Source organism: Panthera onca, chromosome E1, assembly GCF_046562875.1.
Source record: "Panthera onca isolate mPanOnc1 chromosome E1, mPanOnc1 haplotype 2, whole genome shotgun sequence".
NCBI lineage: Eukaryota > Metazoa > Chordata > Mammalia > Carnivora > Felidae > Panthera > Panthera onca.
Window position 1 is genome coordinate 26,908,246 of NC_138352.1, and position 14,236 is coordinate 26,922,481.

The following is a 14,236-nucleotide window of genomic DNA, read 5'->3' on the forward strand; positions in this document are numbered from 1 at the left end:
GGCCGCCAGGGCGCAGGGGGGGGGGGGGGGGGTCACTCTGAGCTTGTCGCCGCGCCTCCTGTCGGCCGCCGCAAGGAACCTCTGCCTCTCCCAGTCGCATTTATAACCCCCGTATTCGCGATGCGAGGAAAAAGAGCGGGGTTTTCCGCCCGCTGGCAGTGTGACAGCGCTCGCCGGAGGCCGGATTTCTCCCCTAACGGCCTTTGCGGCGCTTCCTGCGGCCCTCCGTGGTTGGCGAGGGAAAAAACGCGACCGTGACCCCGACGTGACTTGAACACGCAACCTTCTGATCTGGAGTCAGACGCGCTACCATTGCGCCACGAGGTCACAGCGAGCAGACGACTCTGCGTCGCTAAAGACCTCGCCGCGCCGGCACGGTCCCGCGGCCGGGAACACCTAGGCTCCGAGACGCGGTCCCCCCGGCGCGCGTCCGAGGGGAGGAGCTCGAGCGGCCCGCTCCTCGGCTTCCGGGAAACCGGCGCTCGGCGGCTTCCGAGCCCGGGCCGGGCGCCGCGGCGGCGGGGACGCGGCCGCGGGGGCCGGGCGGGTGGCGGCGGGGCGGTGGGGGGTGTGGAGGCGGAGATCGGAGGCGGCCGGGGTGGGGGCGGGAGCGGCTCCCGAATTCCGCGGGGCGGACTCGCCAGGCCCTCCGGCCGCCGCGCGGAAAATGGCGGCGGCCGCCGCGGCGCGGGTTCGAGGACGCTGCTCCCGGTGGCCGCGACCCGGCGGGGCCGGGGCGGGGGAAGGAAGACGGGGCGCCCCCCCCCCCCAAGCTGGGACTGTCCTGTGAACTGTAAAAGGAAACATCTTCTTTGAAGGAGGGTCAGCACAGTATCTGGACGAGAGCATCAGAGCCGCTGAAAACGCCGCCATCCAGAGACCGCCACTGCTGACGCTCGTGTGCATTTCTTTTTGCAGAGTTTTACCGGCTGTGTGTGATCCCCAGTATATTTTTGACCTTTGACTCGATGAATGGAACGCAGAGCGAAAAGTAGCCGCACGTTTGCACGCAGTGTAAATCCTTGCTTGTCTGGCGCCCGGATCGAGACAGGGAACATCAGCGTCCCCCTTCCGGTCACTTCAGATTCATTTTTGAGATGGGATTTTATGGCACATAACAGTTTGTCAGTTTCCTCGCTTGTCGTCATCTTGTCCGCGTATTTCAGTTAATGTTTTCTCCTAGCATGATTTTAAGGGGCTCATGGTCCACCTCTTGGGAGTCTTAAGTCCCTGCTTTTGGACAGTACTTTTTCCCCCTTTGTTAAGAAAAATAAGACTATTAAGTGAGTAAGCTCTTGAAATTAAAAAAAAAAAAAAGCCATTAGTAATATACACCACTATCCTTGTCTAGGAACATGAAACATCAATCAATTCTAAATACAACACCCACAGGGCCTGGTGTGTTTCAGAGAAGGAACGACCTGGAATGGGCCTCACTATAGGAGGGAAAGAGGAACGGTGTCTGGGGCTCTCAGTGAAGCCAGTGGGGGTGAAGGGCATCTCACCATCCTGGTTATTCTGGCAGCTGAAACCCCCCCAGAGGTTCTCCATGTCAAACGGGATAGGAGTCTTGGCATGTGCTTGTGGCCAGGTGTGAGCATAGCAGGCATTTTAACAGTGAGTCCCGAGGCAGCCTGCCAAGGGTGTCAGAGAAGCAGAGACCAGAAGGTTCTGTCGATGTCCCCAGGGCCAGGCACGGGTCAGCTAGCCCCAGATTACTGATTACATCTCCAGATATCCAGACGGGAGTCACTTCCTTATTGCTTTTGATGGCCCCAGGGGTGAATTGTAACTGGGAAGGAATGTCAGCTAGGGAGTGGTGGAAACAGCTTGGCCTTGGCCACAAGGCAAAGTCACTGAGAGGAGAAGCCAGTGCCTTTTCCACTGAGGCCAAGAGTCCAGAAGCTACTGGAAGAAATGCTTCACACCCAAGGCAAGACCAGAGACACTCTGGAATCCCCCTGCTCAGATTTTTGGATACACCTGTCAGGTCCCCGCCCTCCTGGGGACCAGGATGTGGAACCAACAGCCAGTTTTTCTAAACTACAGTGTGGTAATGCAATCAGATGAAGGGACTAAAGAGATTTGGGCAGATATAATTAAAGGGTCCTTTAAAAGTTAGACGCCTGCTTGCCAGGGCCAACTAAAGTGACGGGAGTGAGGCAGTTATGCTGATGTGCAGGGCTGAAGGCTCTCGTGTACAATTTTGATACTTTGTGTATCTTGCGTTTTTTGCATTGATATATATATATATTTTTTTTAATATATTGCATTATTCTTAAATTTATCTTGACTGCTGAGTTTTTTTGGAGCCACCCACACTTGTATTTTGCACCGGGGGGCAGGAGTGGTGGTGGGGAATGCCTCACTTGCTTCACCGTCATCCCAGCCTGCGGCTCACTGAAATTCTGTGACTGCCCAGAAATCACACAGAACTGTTTTTTGTTTTTTTTTAACCTTAGAACCAAACTCTATTAAAACACACACATGTACACACAACACACACACACACACACACACACACACACACACACACCTGTTTAAAAATACAGAAAATTTCATGGGGCGCCTGGGTGGTGCAGTCGGTTAAGCGTCCGACTTCAGCCAGGTCACGATCTCGCGGTCCGTGACTTCGAGCCCCGCGTCAGGCTCTGGGCTGATGGCTCAGAGCCTGGAGCCTGTTTCCGATTCTGTGTCTCCCTCTCTTCTGCCCCTTCCCCGTTCACGCTCTGTCTCTCTCTGTCCCAAAAATAAATAAAAAACGTTGAAAAAAAAAAAAATTTCAAAATTACGCAACAGTCATTGTCCAGTTAAACACAAAAAGAAAGTAATCGCCAACATGAGCAAGGTGTGGGGAAAACGGTGAATATTTAGAATTCATGAAATACTGGAACAGAATGTAAACTGATACTAGCTATTTGGGTTGTAATGTAGCAAATGCTTCTGTCCAGGCATTTCCTCTTCTAGAGAATATGCACTAAAAGAAACAGTAGTCAGTAAAGTGTCTGACTTTTGATTTTGGCTCAAGTCATGATCTCTTGGTTCCTGACATCGAGCCTCACATCCGGCTCTGTGCTGACAGTGCACAGCCTGTTTAGGATTCTCTGTCCCTCTCTCTCTCTGCCCCTCCCCTGCTCTCTCTCAAAAAATAAATGAGCATTAAAAAAATAAAATAAAGTTAAGGGTGAATGCAATGATGGACCCTCAAGACTGTTCTCATCAGAACTGTGTTTGTAATAATGAAGCACCAGGAGCCATCTTGACTGTTCTCTTGTTCAAGTTCAGCCTGGATTTACAAGGGAGGCAGGGAAGCTGGCCCTGGAGTGAGTGAATACACAGGGACACTTGACTAAAAGGATGTGGCAGCGAGAACTCCAGAAATAACTGCTATGGAGAAGGAAGGCTGCAGAAATTATAGCAAGGGCTACCTCACCCCTGAGAAAAACATGTTAACTTTGGCTTCTCCGTCTCTGCTTCGTGTGGCATCATCTCAGACCCAGGAGATTGCTCTCTTAGAAAAACTTTTTACTTGGCTTTTATTTTCCAAGGGGCTGAAAACGTTCCAACTCTCCAAAGCCCGTCAAAGACGTCCTAGATCTTTCTGCTCTACACATTCCTTTTCCAGCAAATGCCAACCGGGACCTGAACACTGAGAGAAGGGTAATGCTCTGTGGAGTGGGTGTCCTCTCTGTAACGCAGCTCTGGGGAACAGCCTCATTGCAGGCTGGGTTCTTGGGGGTGACACCTGTGAAAGGAAACGGGAGGAAGCCCACCCGGAGGAGGGTGGGGGGAGCTGTCAGGTGGCGATATAGACCTGCCAACCTGTGGGGTGGCTCAGGACAAAGACTGCCTGGCGGAGGAACCCCGTGTCACAGGCCAGGGCCACTCCGGGAGGAGTGCAAACTGTAGCGGCCAACAGCTAACAGCTGGAGGCTGTCCGCTTGCTTCTCCACTCTTCCGAAGGAAAAACACCCTGGAAACTGGTAGAACGTTTAAATTTTCACTGGGAGCCAGGGTGGCGTAATCCAGGACCTTAGCCTCCTGATTAACTTACAGTAAAGGCCACTCCTAAATCAGTGACGGGAGATGGAACTTGAGTCCGGTGGCTGCAGAGAGGCAAAAACACTGCAGATTTGGGGCGGGGGGATGGAGGGGGGAACTTTAGGCTTTTTTTTTTACTTTAGGCATTTTTTTAAGGCATTTCGATTTTCGTGGTAATTTTCTTTTATGCCAGATTTTCATTCTCTTTTTTTTTTCTTTTATTTTGAGAGAGAGAAAACGAGCGGGGGAGGAGCAGAGAGGGAGACAGAATCCCAAGCAGGGTCCACAGTATGAGCCCAGAGCTGGACGCAGGGCTCAAACTCGTGAACCCGTGAGATCACGCCCTGAGTCAAAATCGAGTCGGACGAGGAGGTGGTTCAGTCGACACCAGGGAAATTTGGCTCACTAGTCAGGTCTTGATTTTTTTTTTTTTTTTTTTTTTAAGTAAGCTCTGTGCCCTTCATGGGACTTGAACTCACGACCCTGAGATCAAGCGTCCCATGCTGTACTGTCTGAGCCAGCCAGGCGCCCCTGGGCTTGAATATTTTTCAATGGTTTCATTAAAAGTTTGCCACATTTTTTCATGGCCAGAGGGGACTGGGGCAGCATGGATACCCTTTACATTGGAGAAATGGAATTCCGGAAGCTGGAAGGTTTATGTCTGTTGGCGTATCAGCTGTGGGTGCTGTCTAGCTAGTCCCTATATGACAATAAACGTGACTTTCTCAGTTTGTCTTTGCCCCATGTGACCATGTGGGCTGCACTTGTCTCTGGAGATGTTTTCCAGCCTCATTTTACTAAACCCAAAGGCCCTGCTTACTGATGCTCACCAGGCGCACCTGAGTGGCTCAGTCGGTTGCGTGTCTGACTTTGGTTCAGGCCATGATCTCACAGTTTGTAAGTTCAAGCCCCACACCTGGCTCGCTATTGTCTATGCAGAGCCCGCTCCAGATCCTCTGTCCCCCTCTCTCTGCCCCTCTCAAGCGTGTGCTCTCTCAAAAATGAATAAAATGTTAAAAAAAAAAAAATGCTGACCAAATGCATCTGATGGAAACTGAGGCTTAGTGAGTAGGGGCTCGCGCAGAGATCGGCCTCACTGGCAGGCACGGCCCTGTCATTCCGTCAACGGCAAGATGAAGACGCTGTCTTTTTCGGACTACGACAGAGCTCTTCTAATATGGGGTATAGTTTGTGACTGTAAAAAGGAGAGACTTGTTCCTATTATCAGAATTTAATGGTGGAGTTGAAATGTCTTCAGCGACACAGACAAAGACCAGGGTCACTGTGAGGAGATCCACCCGACCAAGGAGTGAGCAAGTATACGAAGGTGGCTGGGGGTCAGGACAGAGGTTCCAGTCCTGCTGTCCTTGCCACCTGCCAACTGTGTGAAGCTATGGTCCGGGCCCCTTTTCCCACTTTACATTCTCAGATTGGTTTTCTCTAATACATATTGTTCTCGTTCTCTGAGTAGGCTCTAACGGACTCCGGTCAAGTCACTTTAATTGCAGGCTCCGAATATCCACAGTGTAAACTTCCTGCGTTATTGGATGGATATGTCACCACGTATTGGGGAATCGTCACCACAAAATGTTTCGTAAACCTACTCTGAGTGGTCTGGAAACTCACCTCGTATGTTATCAGTTACTTTTCCTGAGGGCCTACTATGTCTCTGGTGCCATAGGAGCTATTTGATATTTTACTTGGCTTCACCTTTACAACGAATCTGCTCTTGAATTCTTCTATTGTACAACTTTACCTTCTTTGGTGGTCTTTATTCTAATTTTTTCTTGTTTTGTCGTATATGCGACAACTTCCTTTAAAGAGCCTTCTGCTGGTCCCCTTCTGTTCCCCCCTAAGAGGTTTTCTGCTTTGGGCTTCCATTCATATTTTGACAGTATTATAAAGCCTCTTGCATTTAAAAAAAAAAATTTTTTTTAACGTTTATTTATTTTTGAGACAGAGAGAGACAGAGCACGAACGGGGGAGGGTCAGAGAAAGGGAGACACAGAATCTGGAACAGGCTCCAGACTCTGAGCTGTCAGCACAGAGCCCGACGCAGGGCTCGAACTCACTGACCGCGAGATCATGACCTGAGCCGAAATCGGCCGCTTAACCGACTGAGCCACCCAGGTGACCCAAGCCGCTTGCATTTTTATGGAGATGGTTTTGAACATTTAATCCGTTGTCCGGTCCATTGATATCTTCTCTTTCTGAAGGGACATTTTCCCGAGAATAATATAGTAATAGAGACTCCCAAAACATTTCAAGAAATTCTGGCCCAGGACTTAGGTTCCCCATCTCCCCCAGGATAACAATTAGCCAAGCAATCCACGGGTTTCTTAAGAGACGGACCTCTACTCTCCACACCTTTCTAAGCACTGCTTTGAGGTTCTGATGTTTCTTAGCCAGCACGGGCTCAAAAAGGCAACCTGTCTGCTCTATGAACACTTGGAGCCACTCTCAAGACCTAGTTCCTCGTTCCCTATTTTATTTTCCTCTACAGGGCATGACCCTTATTTTCGTTCTTATACCCTCAACTCAGTTTCTTCGATAGATGTTTCCAAAGATTAAACGGGTTTCAGACCAAATTTGTTCTAGAGGCTCTAGAGTTGTCCAGCTGGCCAGTGGCCTGCACCGAGGACTTCTGTGCCTTCGCCCGAAGACATCGTGTGGCATGGGGGCACGGCCACGAGGGAGGGAAGCAACAGGTGCTGCACCAGCGAGGCTGGGGGCTTGGAGCGGAGGCAGCGGTGGGCCCGGGAGTCGAGTCCGGATGGGCGACGGCCGAGGATGGGGCAAGGAAATCCGAGGTCTGAGGTTGGGCCCGAGTCCCCGGAGGCGCGACAGACCAACGCTGCCCGCTCAGCAGAGCGGGTGCAGAGGGCCTAGAGAGCTTTGTCCTATCGTCGGGAGCTGAGACACTAACCGCCTCTCTGCCCGCCCCCTTAAGCCCAGGGTTGGACCTGCGCCTGGGCTTTTAGCCCCATCCCGCGCCCGCCGAGCCAATCGGCGGCTGAGGTTCCACGCGCGTCACAAGGGCGTCTGTGACGTCGGGGGGGGGGGGGGTGTCACCTCGCCACGTGACCCCACCCCGGAAGTCCTTCACGAAATTCCTCCTCCTGGCTCCCAGTACTTTTCAGCTGCCGCCTTCCTCTCGTCCCATCCCATACGTCCTCCATCCGTTCAGAATCCGATGTCGGTCCCCGGCCCGTCTTTACGCCACCGCGGGAAGAGGAAAACTCCTCGAACCCGCTGTACCAGCGCCAAGCTGCCTGCCCCGGGGCTGCTTCCCCGACGTCCAGGGCGCGGGTTGAGTCGGAACCCGGACGCCAGCTAGAATTCCCGAATCCGAGGGGACCTCCGCCTCTGCCTCGCTGGGCTCTGACCACGCCCCTTCCTAAGCCCCGCCCAGGGCTTGCGGGGAGGTTTCCGTGGCGACAGTAAACAACACTCAAGAGCTGCCGGAGCCGCCGCAGCCCTGCTCCCCCAGCCCACGCTCCTGCAAATAAGGTGATCGAGAATGACAGCGAAGTTGTTATGAACTGAAACCGGGACACATGGGGGCCCAGGTGGGGGCCAGGCCTGGGAGGGCCAGCCTGGGGGTCCAGGACACGTGGGCTGTGGTGCGAGGGTCTGCAACCCCCGGAAGAGGCAGCAGCAACTGGAGAACCAGGGATTGAGATCTAAGGGAGCAGACGTGCAGGTGGAGCCGGATGTTGCGTGGGCCCAGGCAGCAGAGGTGGGATAAGACACCGGGAGCAAGAGGGACTCGTTCAAGCAAGACCTTGTAGTGTTTTCCTAGGAAGGAGCAGGCAACCTGCCCGGGCGGGGGCTCTCCCAGGCTAGGAGTACGAGCGGCGGACAAGTAAGCATTGCGTGCTGGAGGGGGTGGGGGTGGGGGGAAGGGGATAGATTTGTTTTTACATCCACAGAGTTTAAATTAAAGGCTAAATAGTTCTAGAATCCTGTATTAAAACAGCACCCCAGACCCCCCAGTCCATTTCTTTCTCTCGCGGGAAGCCATTTTCAGAGTTTTGTGCTTCTTTCTTTGTTTCTGTGCACCCCACGTTTATTTCGCCTTCTGTTGTCTTGCCTTCTGCCTGAGCTGTGGGATCTGTGCATGTGCCTCCTATTTACAAAGGGGATGGCTCCGTTAAGTTAAATATTTTGATGACAAGTTTTGATCATAGTTTTCATTCCCTCTGACACCTTGTTTTCGTGAGCTAGACAAACTTTGTTTTTACTCATAGTTTCTTTGTGTAGATCTTGTGCTGGTTACTTTTTTAACTTTTGTTTTTTTAAGTTTATTTTGAGAGAGAGAGAGTGTATGTGAGCGGGGGAGGGGCAGAGAGAGAGAGAGAGAGAGAGAGATAACCCCAGAAAGCAGTGCTGAGCTCCTTGGAAGCGAGGGGTCGGGGGTCGATCCCATCAACCAGGAGATCATTACCTGAGCCGAAATTCAGAGTCCGTGGCTTGACCACTGAGTCACCAAGGCGCCCCTGGTTTCTTTTAAATAATATTTTTGTATTAGGCAAATTCTCCTCGAAAGGGCTTCTTTGCCAGGGATTGTTTCCCTTCTCATGAAAAAAAAAGAGACATGATATATTACAGCTATGTGTCTTATATGGTAGCCTCTGGCTACTATATTGTGGTATTTAAATATAAAGGTATTCACACCTTGACGATATTGTTTTTCAATTCATGAACATGAGTTATCTTTCCATTCTTGCACATCTGCTTTCATTTCTTTCAGCAATGTTCTGTAGTTTTCAGTGTACAAATCTTTTTGCCTTCTTGGTTAAGTTTATACCTAAATATTGGATTCTTTTTGATGCTGTTGTAAATGGAATTGTCTGTTTAATTTCCTTTGGGGATTGTGCATTGTTAGTATATAGAAATGCAATAGACTTTTGTGTGTTGATTTTGTATCTTATTACTTTGCTGAATTCATGTATTCTAAGTTTGTGTGTGTATTCTTAAGGATTTTCAACATATAAGATCATGTCATCTGTGGTTTTACTTCTTCCTTTCCCATTTGAATGCTCTTGTTTCTTTTTCATGCCCAATTCCTCTGGCTAGTATTACGTTGAATAGAAGTGGAGAGAGTGGGCATCCTTGCCTTGTTCCTGATGTTGGAGGAAAAGCTTTCAGTCTTTCGTCATTGAGTATGTTCACTGTGGGTTTTTATATATGACTCGTACTGTGTTGAAAGGGGATTGAATTGGTCAGATGTTTACTCTGTATCCATTGAGATGATCATGTGTTTTTAGTCCTTTATTCTGTTAATGTGCCATATTACACAGAGTGATTTTCGAATGTTGAACCATTCTTGCATTCCAGGAATAAACTCCATTTGGGCATGTTGGATAATACTTTAAATATACTGCTGAATTCAGTTTGCTAGTATTTTGTTGAGGATTTTTACATCAATGTTTATTAGAGATATTTTGGTCTGTAGTTTTTTTTTTTTTTTCTTACAGTATCTTTGTCTGGCTTTGGTATTAGGACAATGTCGGCCTCGTAGAATGAGTTAGGATGTGTTCCCTCCTCTTCAGTTTTTTAAGAGTTTGAGCAGGATGGTGCAAGTTTTTCTTTAAAGCTTTTAAAAAAAAATTATTATTTTCAGTAGGCTCCATGCCCAACAGGAGACTTGAACTCACAACCCTGAGATCAAGAGTTGCATGCTCTACAGACTGAGCCGGCCAGGTACCCCGGTATAAGTTGTCCTTTAAATGTTTGGTGGAATTCACCAGTGAGACCATCAGGTTCTTTGTTGGGAGTTTTTTTTGTTTTGTTTTGTTTTGTTTTGTTTTGTTTTTGTTTTTGATTGATTTAATCTCCTTACTAGTTATCATCTATGGATTTTCTAATTTTTTCTATTTTTAGTGTTATTAGCAATCGGTCCATCCCATCTAGGCTATCCAGTTTGTGGGCATACAGATGTTCACAGTGCTCTTATACGTTTTATTTCTGTAGAATTGGGAGTCACGTCCCCACTTTCATTCTTAATGTTATTTATTTTAAGTAATTCCAGCTAATGGTTTGTCAATTTTGTTGGTCTTTTCAAAGAACGAGCTTTTGATTTCATTGATTTCTCTATGGTCTATTCTGTCTGTTCGAATCTTCACCATTTCCCTCCTGACAGGTTTATGTTTGCTTTACTCTTTTTCTGGTTTCTTAAGCTGTAAATTTAAGGTTGTCACGTCAAGATTTTTCTTTATTGAGGAAAAGACTTTTTTATTTAAAAAAAAATTTTAATGCTTGTTTTTGAGGGAGAGGCACAGCGTGAATGGGGGAGGGGCAGAGAGACAGGGAGACGCAGAATCCCAAGCAGCTCCAGGCTCCGAGCTGTCAGCACAGGGCACGACGCGGGGCCCGAACTCACCAACTGCGAGATCATGACCTGAGCCGAAGCCGGACGCTTCCCTGACTGAGCCACCCAGGTGCCCCTCTACACCACTCATCTTAAGACATGGAACAGAATCAGTATCTTTGATGCTTTCTATGTGCCCCCCTCATTGCATCTCCTTCCTTTACCTCCTCTCACAATCACTAACAGGCAATTGATAATTACAAAATTAAGGACACTCATCCTTCAGAGGTAGTGATTGAAGGAACTCCTCACACTGCTGGGTCATAGGGCATGGCCACATACAGATACTAAGTCACGTCTAAATGCATTCCAACATGCAACAACACATGCCTTCACCTCTGTGTAAGAGAACCCGGCCTTAATTCCTTGCAGACTTCCTGTTTTAATGTTTCTTTTTAGGCTTTGCTTCTCACCCAGACAATAAAGAACAATCACTCCTTTCTTCTGAATTATAATTCCCTGCATATGTGTCTTCTATCTCCGGACTGACAGGGTGAGTCACATTTGTCCCTGCTTCCCTTTGTTCCCTGCTCAGGTGCAGAGTCCAGAGGGAGTCCTGCCCCAGCCTGTGCAACTTGTCGCCTTTCTTTTAAGGGAGGAGTTTGGGTCGTGCTTTCAGGATGCCACTCTCCTCTTGGAAATACGCACTCGGATGCTTCCCTTTGCATCTTCTGTCCCACTTTACCCACACATATGTTCAGTCTTTACTGTTCATTTTGTGGATCTGAATTTGTAGCTGTTTCCCCTGCATTTTTGGAGAAAAGAAGTGGAATAGGACCATCTTAAACCCAAAACACCTTGGGAAGCATTTAAAAGAAAAGAAAAAAAAAAAAAAAAAGATAACTCAGTCCAATCCCAGGCCTAACAAGGCAGCATTTCCGAATGGAGCTCCCAAGCCTCTGTATATTTTTTTTAATGCTTATTTATTTTGAGAGAGAGAGTGCGTGTGTGTGAGCAGGGGAGGGGCAGAGAGAGGGGGAGAGAGAATCCCAAGCAGGCTCTGTGCTGCCAGCACCATGCCCGACTTGGGGCTCGAACTCACGAAACCACGAGATCACAACCTGAGCCTAAATCAAGAATCAGACACGTAACAAGCATCTGTATTTTTTTTTTAAATTTTTTTAACATTTATTTATTTTTGAGACACAGAGAGAGAGAGCATGAACAGGGGAGGGGCAGAGAGAGAGGGAGACACAGAATCTGAAACAGGCTCCAGGCTCTGAGCTGTCAGCTCGAACTCATGGACCGTGAGATCATGACCTGAGCCGAAGTCGGACACTTAACCGACCAAGCCACCCAGGTGCCCCAAGCATCTGTGTTTTTAAACAAGCATAAAGCCAAGTTTAACAACCACTCAACTAAAATGCCTGTGTTCGATTTAAGTCATTTTCTCTTTTATTCTTTCATGGGCAAACATTCCTTTAATCCTTCGAGAAAAGACTATTATTCCTAAATACTTCCTGTGTACATTAGTTTTCTTGTTGCTATTATCATGTATTAACACAAATTTATCATCATCCTTCTCTGGAGGTCTGACGTCCAAAATCAAGGTGTTACCAGGGCTGCATTCCTCTTGGAGCTTCCAGGAGAGGATCGGTGTCCTTGTCTTTTCCAGATGCAAGAGGCCTCTGCATCGCATGGTTTGGGGCCCCTTCCTCACGTCACTCCATTCTCCTTGCTTGGGTGATGGTATCTCCTACCGGTGATGTGTCTCCATCCAGATAATCCAGCATAATCTCCCCTTCTCAAGATTCTTTTTTTTTTTTTTTTTTTTAATGTTTATTTATTTTTGAGGCAGAGCATAAATGGGGAAGGGTCAGAGAGAGGGAGACACAGAATCCGAAACAGGCTCCAGGCTCTGAGCTGTCAGCACAGAGCCCGACACGGGGCTCGAACTCACGGACCGCAAGATCATGACCTGAGCTGAAGTCGGAGGCTTAACCGACTGAGCCACCCAGGCGCCCCTCCCCTTCTCAAGATTCTTAATCGTACCTACAAAGTCCCTTTTGCCATGTAGGGTGACGTATTCATGTTCTAATGTCCTGACGATTAGATGTGGATGTATTTGTGTTTTTTTTTTTAATTTTAATAATATATTTTATTCAACCCAATATTCTAAAATACTACCATTTTGATATGTCATCAATAGAAAACATTATCAATGACATACTTTCTAGTATTTTTTCCCCTACTAAGTCTTTGAAATATGATACATATTTTACACTTAGAGCACATCTCAATTTGGACTAGCCAAATTTCAAACTACATGTGGCTGGTGAATAGTATATTAGTGTGATTCAATACCATGCCAATCTTACTCAGTAACCATCACTTTGATCAAAGTAGATTCTTTTAAGATTTTTTTGGTTTTCATTTTTGTTTTTTGTTTGTTTATTTATTTACATCCAAGTTAGCATATAGTGCAATAATGATTTCAGGAGTAGATTCCTTAGTGCCCCTTATCCATTGAGCCCATCCCCCCTCCCACCACCCCTCCCGTAACCCTCAGTTTGTTCTCCATATTTATGAGTCTCTTCTGTTTTGTCCCCCTCTGTTTTTATGTTATTTTTGTTTCCCTTCCCTTACGTTCATCTGTTGTCTCTTAAAGTCCTCATATGAGTGAAGTCATACGATTTTTGTCTTTTTCTAATTTCACTTAGCATAATACCCTCCAGTTCCATCCACGTAGTTGCAAATGGCAAGATTGCATTCTTTTTGATTGCCGAGTAATACTCTCTTGTATATAGAGACCACATCTTCTTTATCCATTCATCCATTGATGGACATGTGGGCTCTTTCCATACTTTGGCTACTGTCAATAGGGCTGCTATAAACTTTGGGGTGCATGTGCCCCTATGAATCAGCGCTCCTGTATACTTTGGATAAGCTCTTAGTAGTGCAATTGCTGGGTCATAAGGTAGTTCTATTTTTAATTTTTTGAGGAACCTCCATACTGTCTTCCAGAGTGGCTGCACCAGTTTGCATTCCCAAGATGTGGATATATTTGGATGGCCATTATTCACCTTACCACATGAGTTAGAAAATTTATTTATATTCTCAAGGTCTACTCCAAGCATTTTTTTGTTTGTTTGTTTGTTTCTGGTCTGTGAATCTTGCTACTCCTTTCTTCAGAGGTTGTATTTCTGTATTCAAACTCTCAGATAATTGTGCTCAGATTTTAAACTATCCTATTATAGATCCAGTATCTTTTCTTGAGTAATATTACGATCAGTGATGATAGGAATTCGTCTCCACTTGTTTCTTTTTTCAGTGAGGGTGATGGGGAGTGGGGCGGGGTGGGGGGAGAAGCTAGGAAAACATGTCTCTTCCCTATTCTAGTGTATTTTTCACCATTTTTACAAGATTAAAAAAAAAATGTTTATTCATTTTTGAGAGAGAGAGACAGAGCATGAGCAGGGCAGGGAGAGGCAGGGGGAGAGAGACAGAATCCCAAGCAGGCTCCAGGCTCTGAGCTGTCAGCACAGAGCCCGACGCGGGGCTCGAACCCACAAACCGTGCAATCATGACCTGAGCTGAAGTTGGAAGCTTAACAAACTGAGGCACCCAGGCACCCCCATTTGTCACCAATTTTGATACAGTTCTGGTTTTCTAGCAATGAATTCTGTGGTAGAAGGATGCTGCTGACCTGGCGAAATGTGGGCATTTGCAAGTTGTGCATTTATATTTGTTGAATTCTTACTACATGTTGGATACAGTATTAGGTGCCTAATTTAAAGCATCTCATTTAATGTATTTAATTTATCCTTTACAAAAGCCCTATCAGCAGATGATAGTTGAATATGTAGTGTATCAATTTTCTAG

The 14,236-nt window shown here is 47.3% G+C and overlaps 1 non-coding gene across 1 annotated transcript; it reads right to left on the reverse strand.

Annotated features, from left to right (window-relative positions):
• Positions 1-255: 255 nt before the first annotated feature.
• TRNAW-CCA (transfer RNA tryptophan (anticodon CCA)) lies at positions 256-327 on the reverse strand. The gene has a single exon. It is a non-coding gene; the product is annotated as a tRNA-Trp (tRNA).
• Positions 328-14,236: the final 13,909 nt, after the last annotated feature.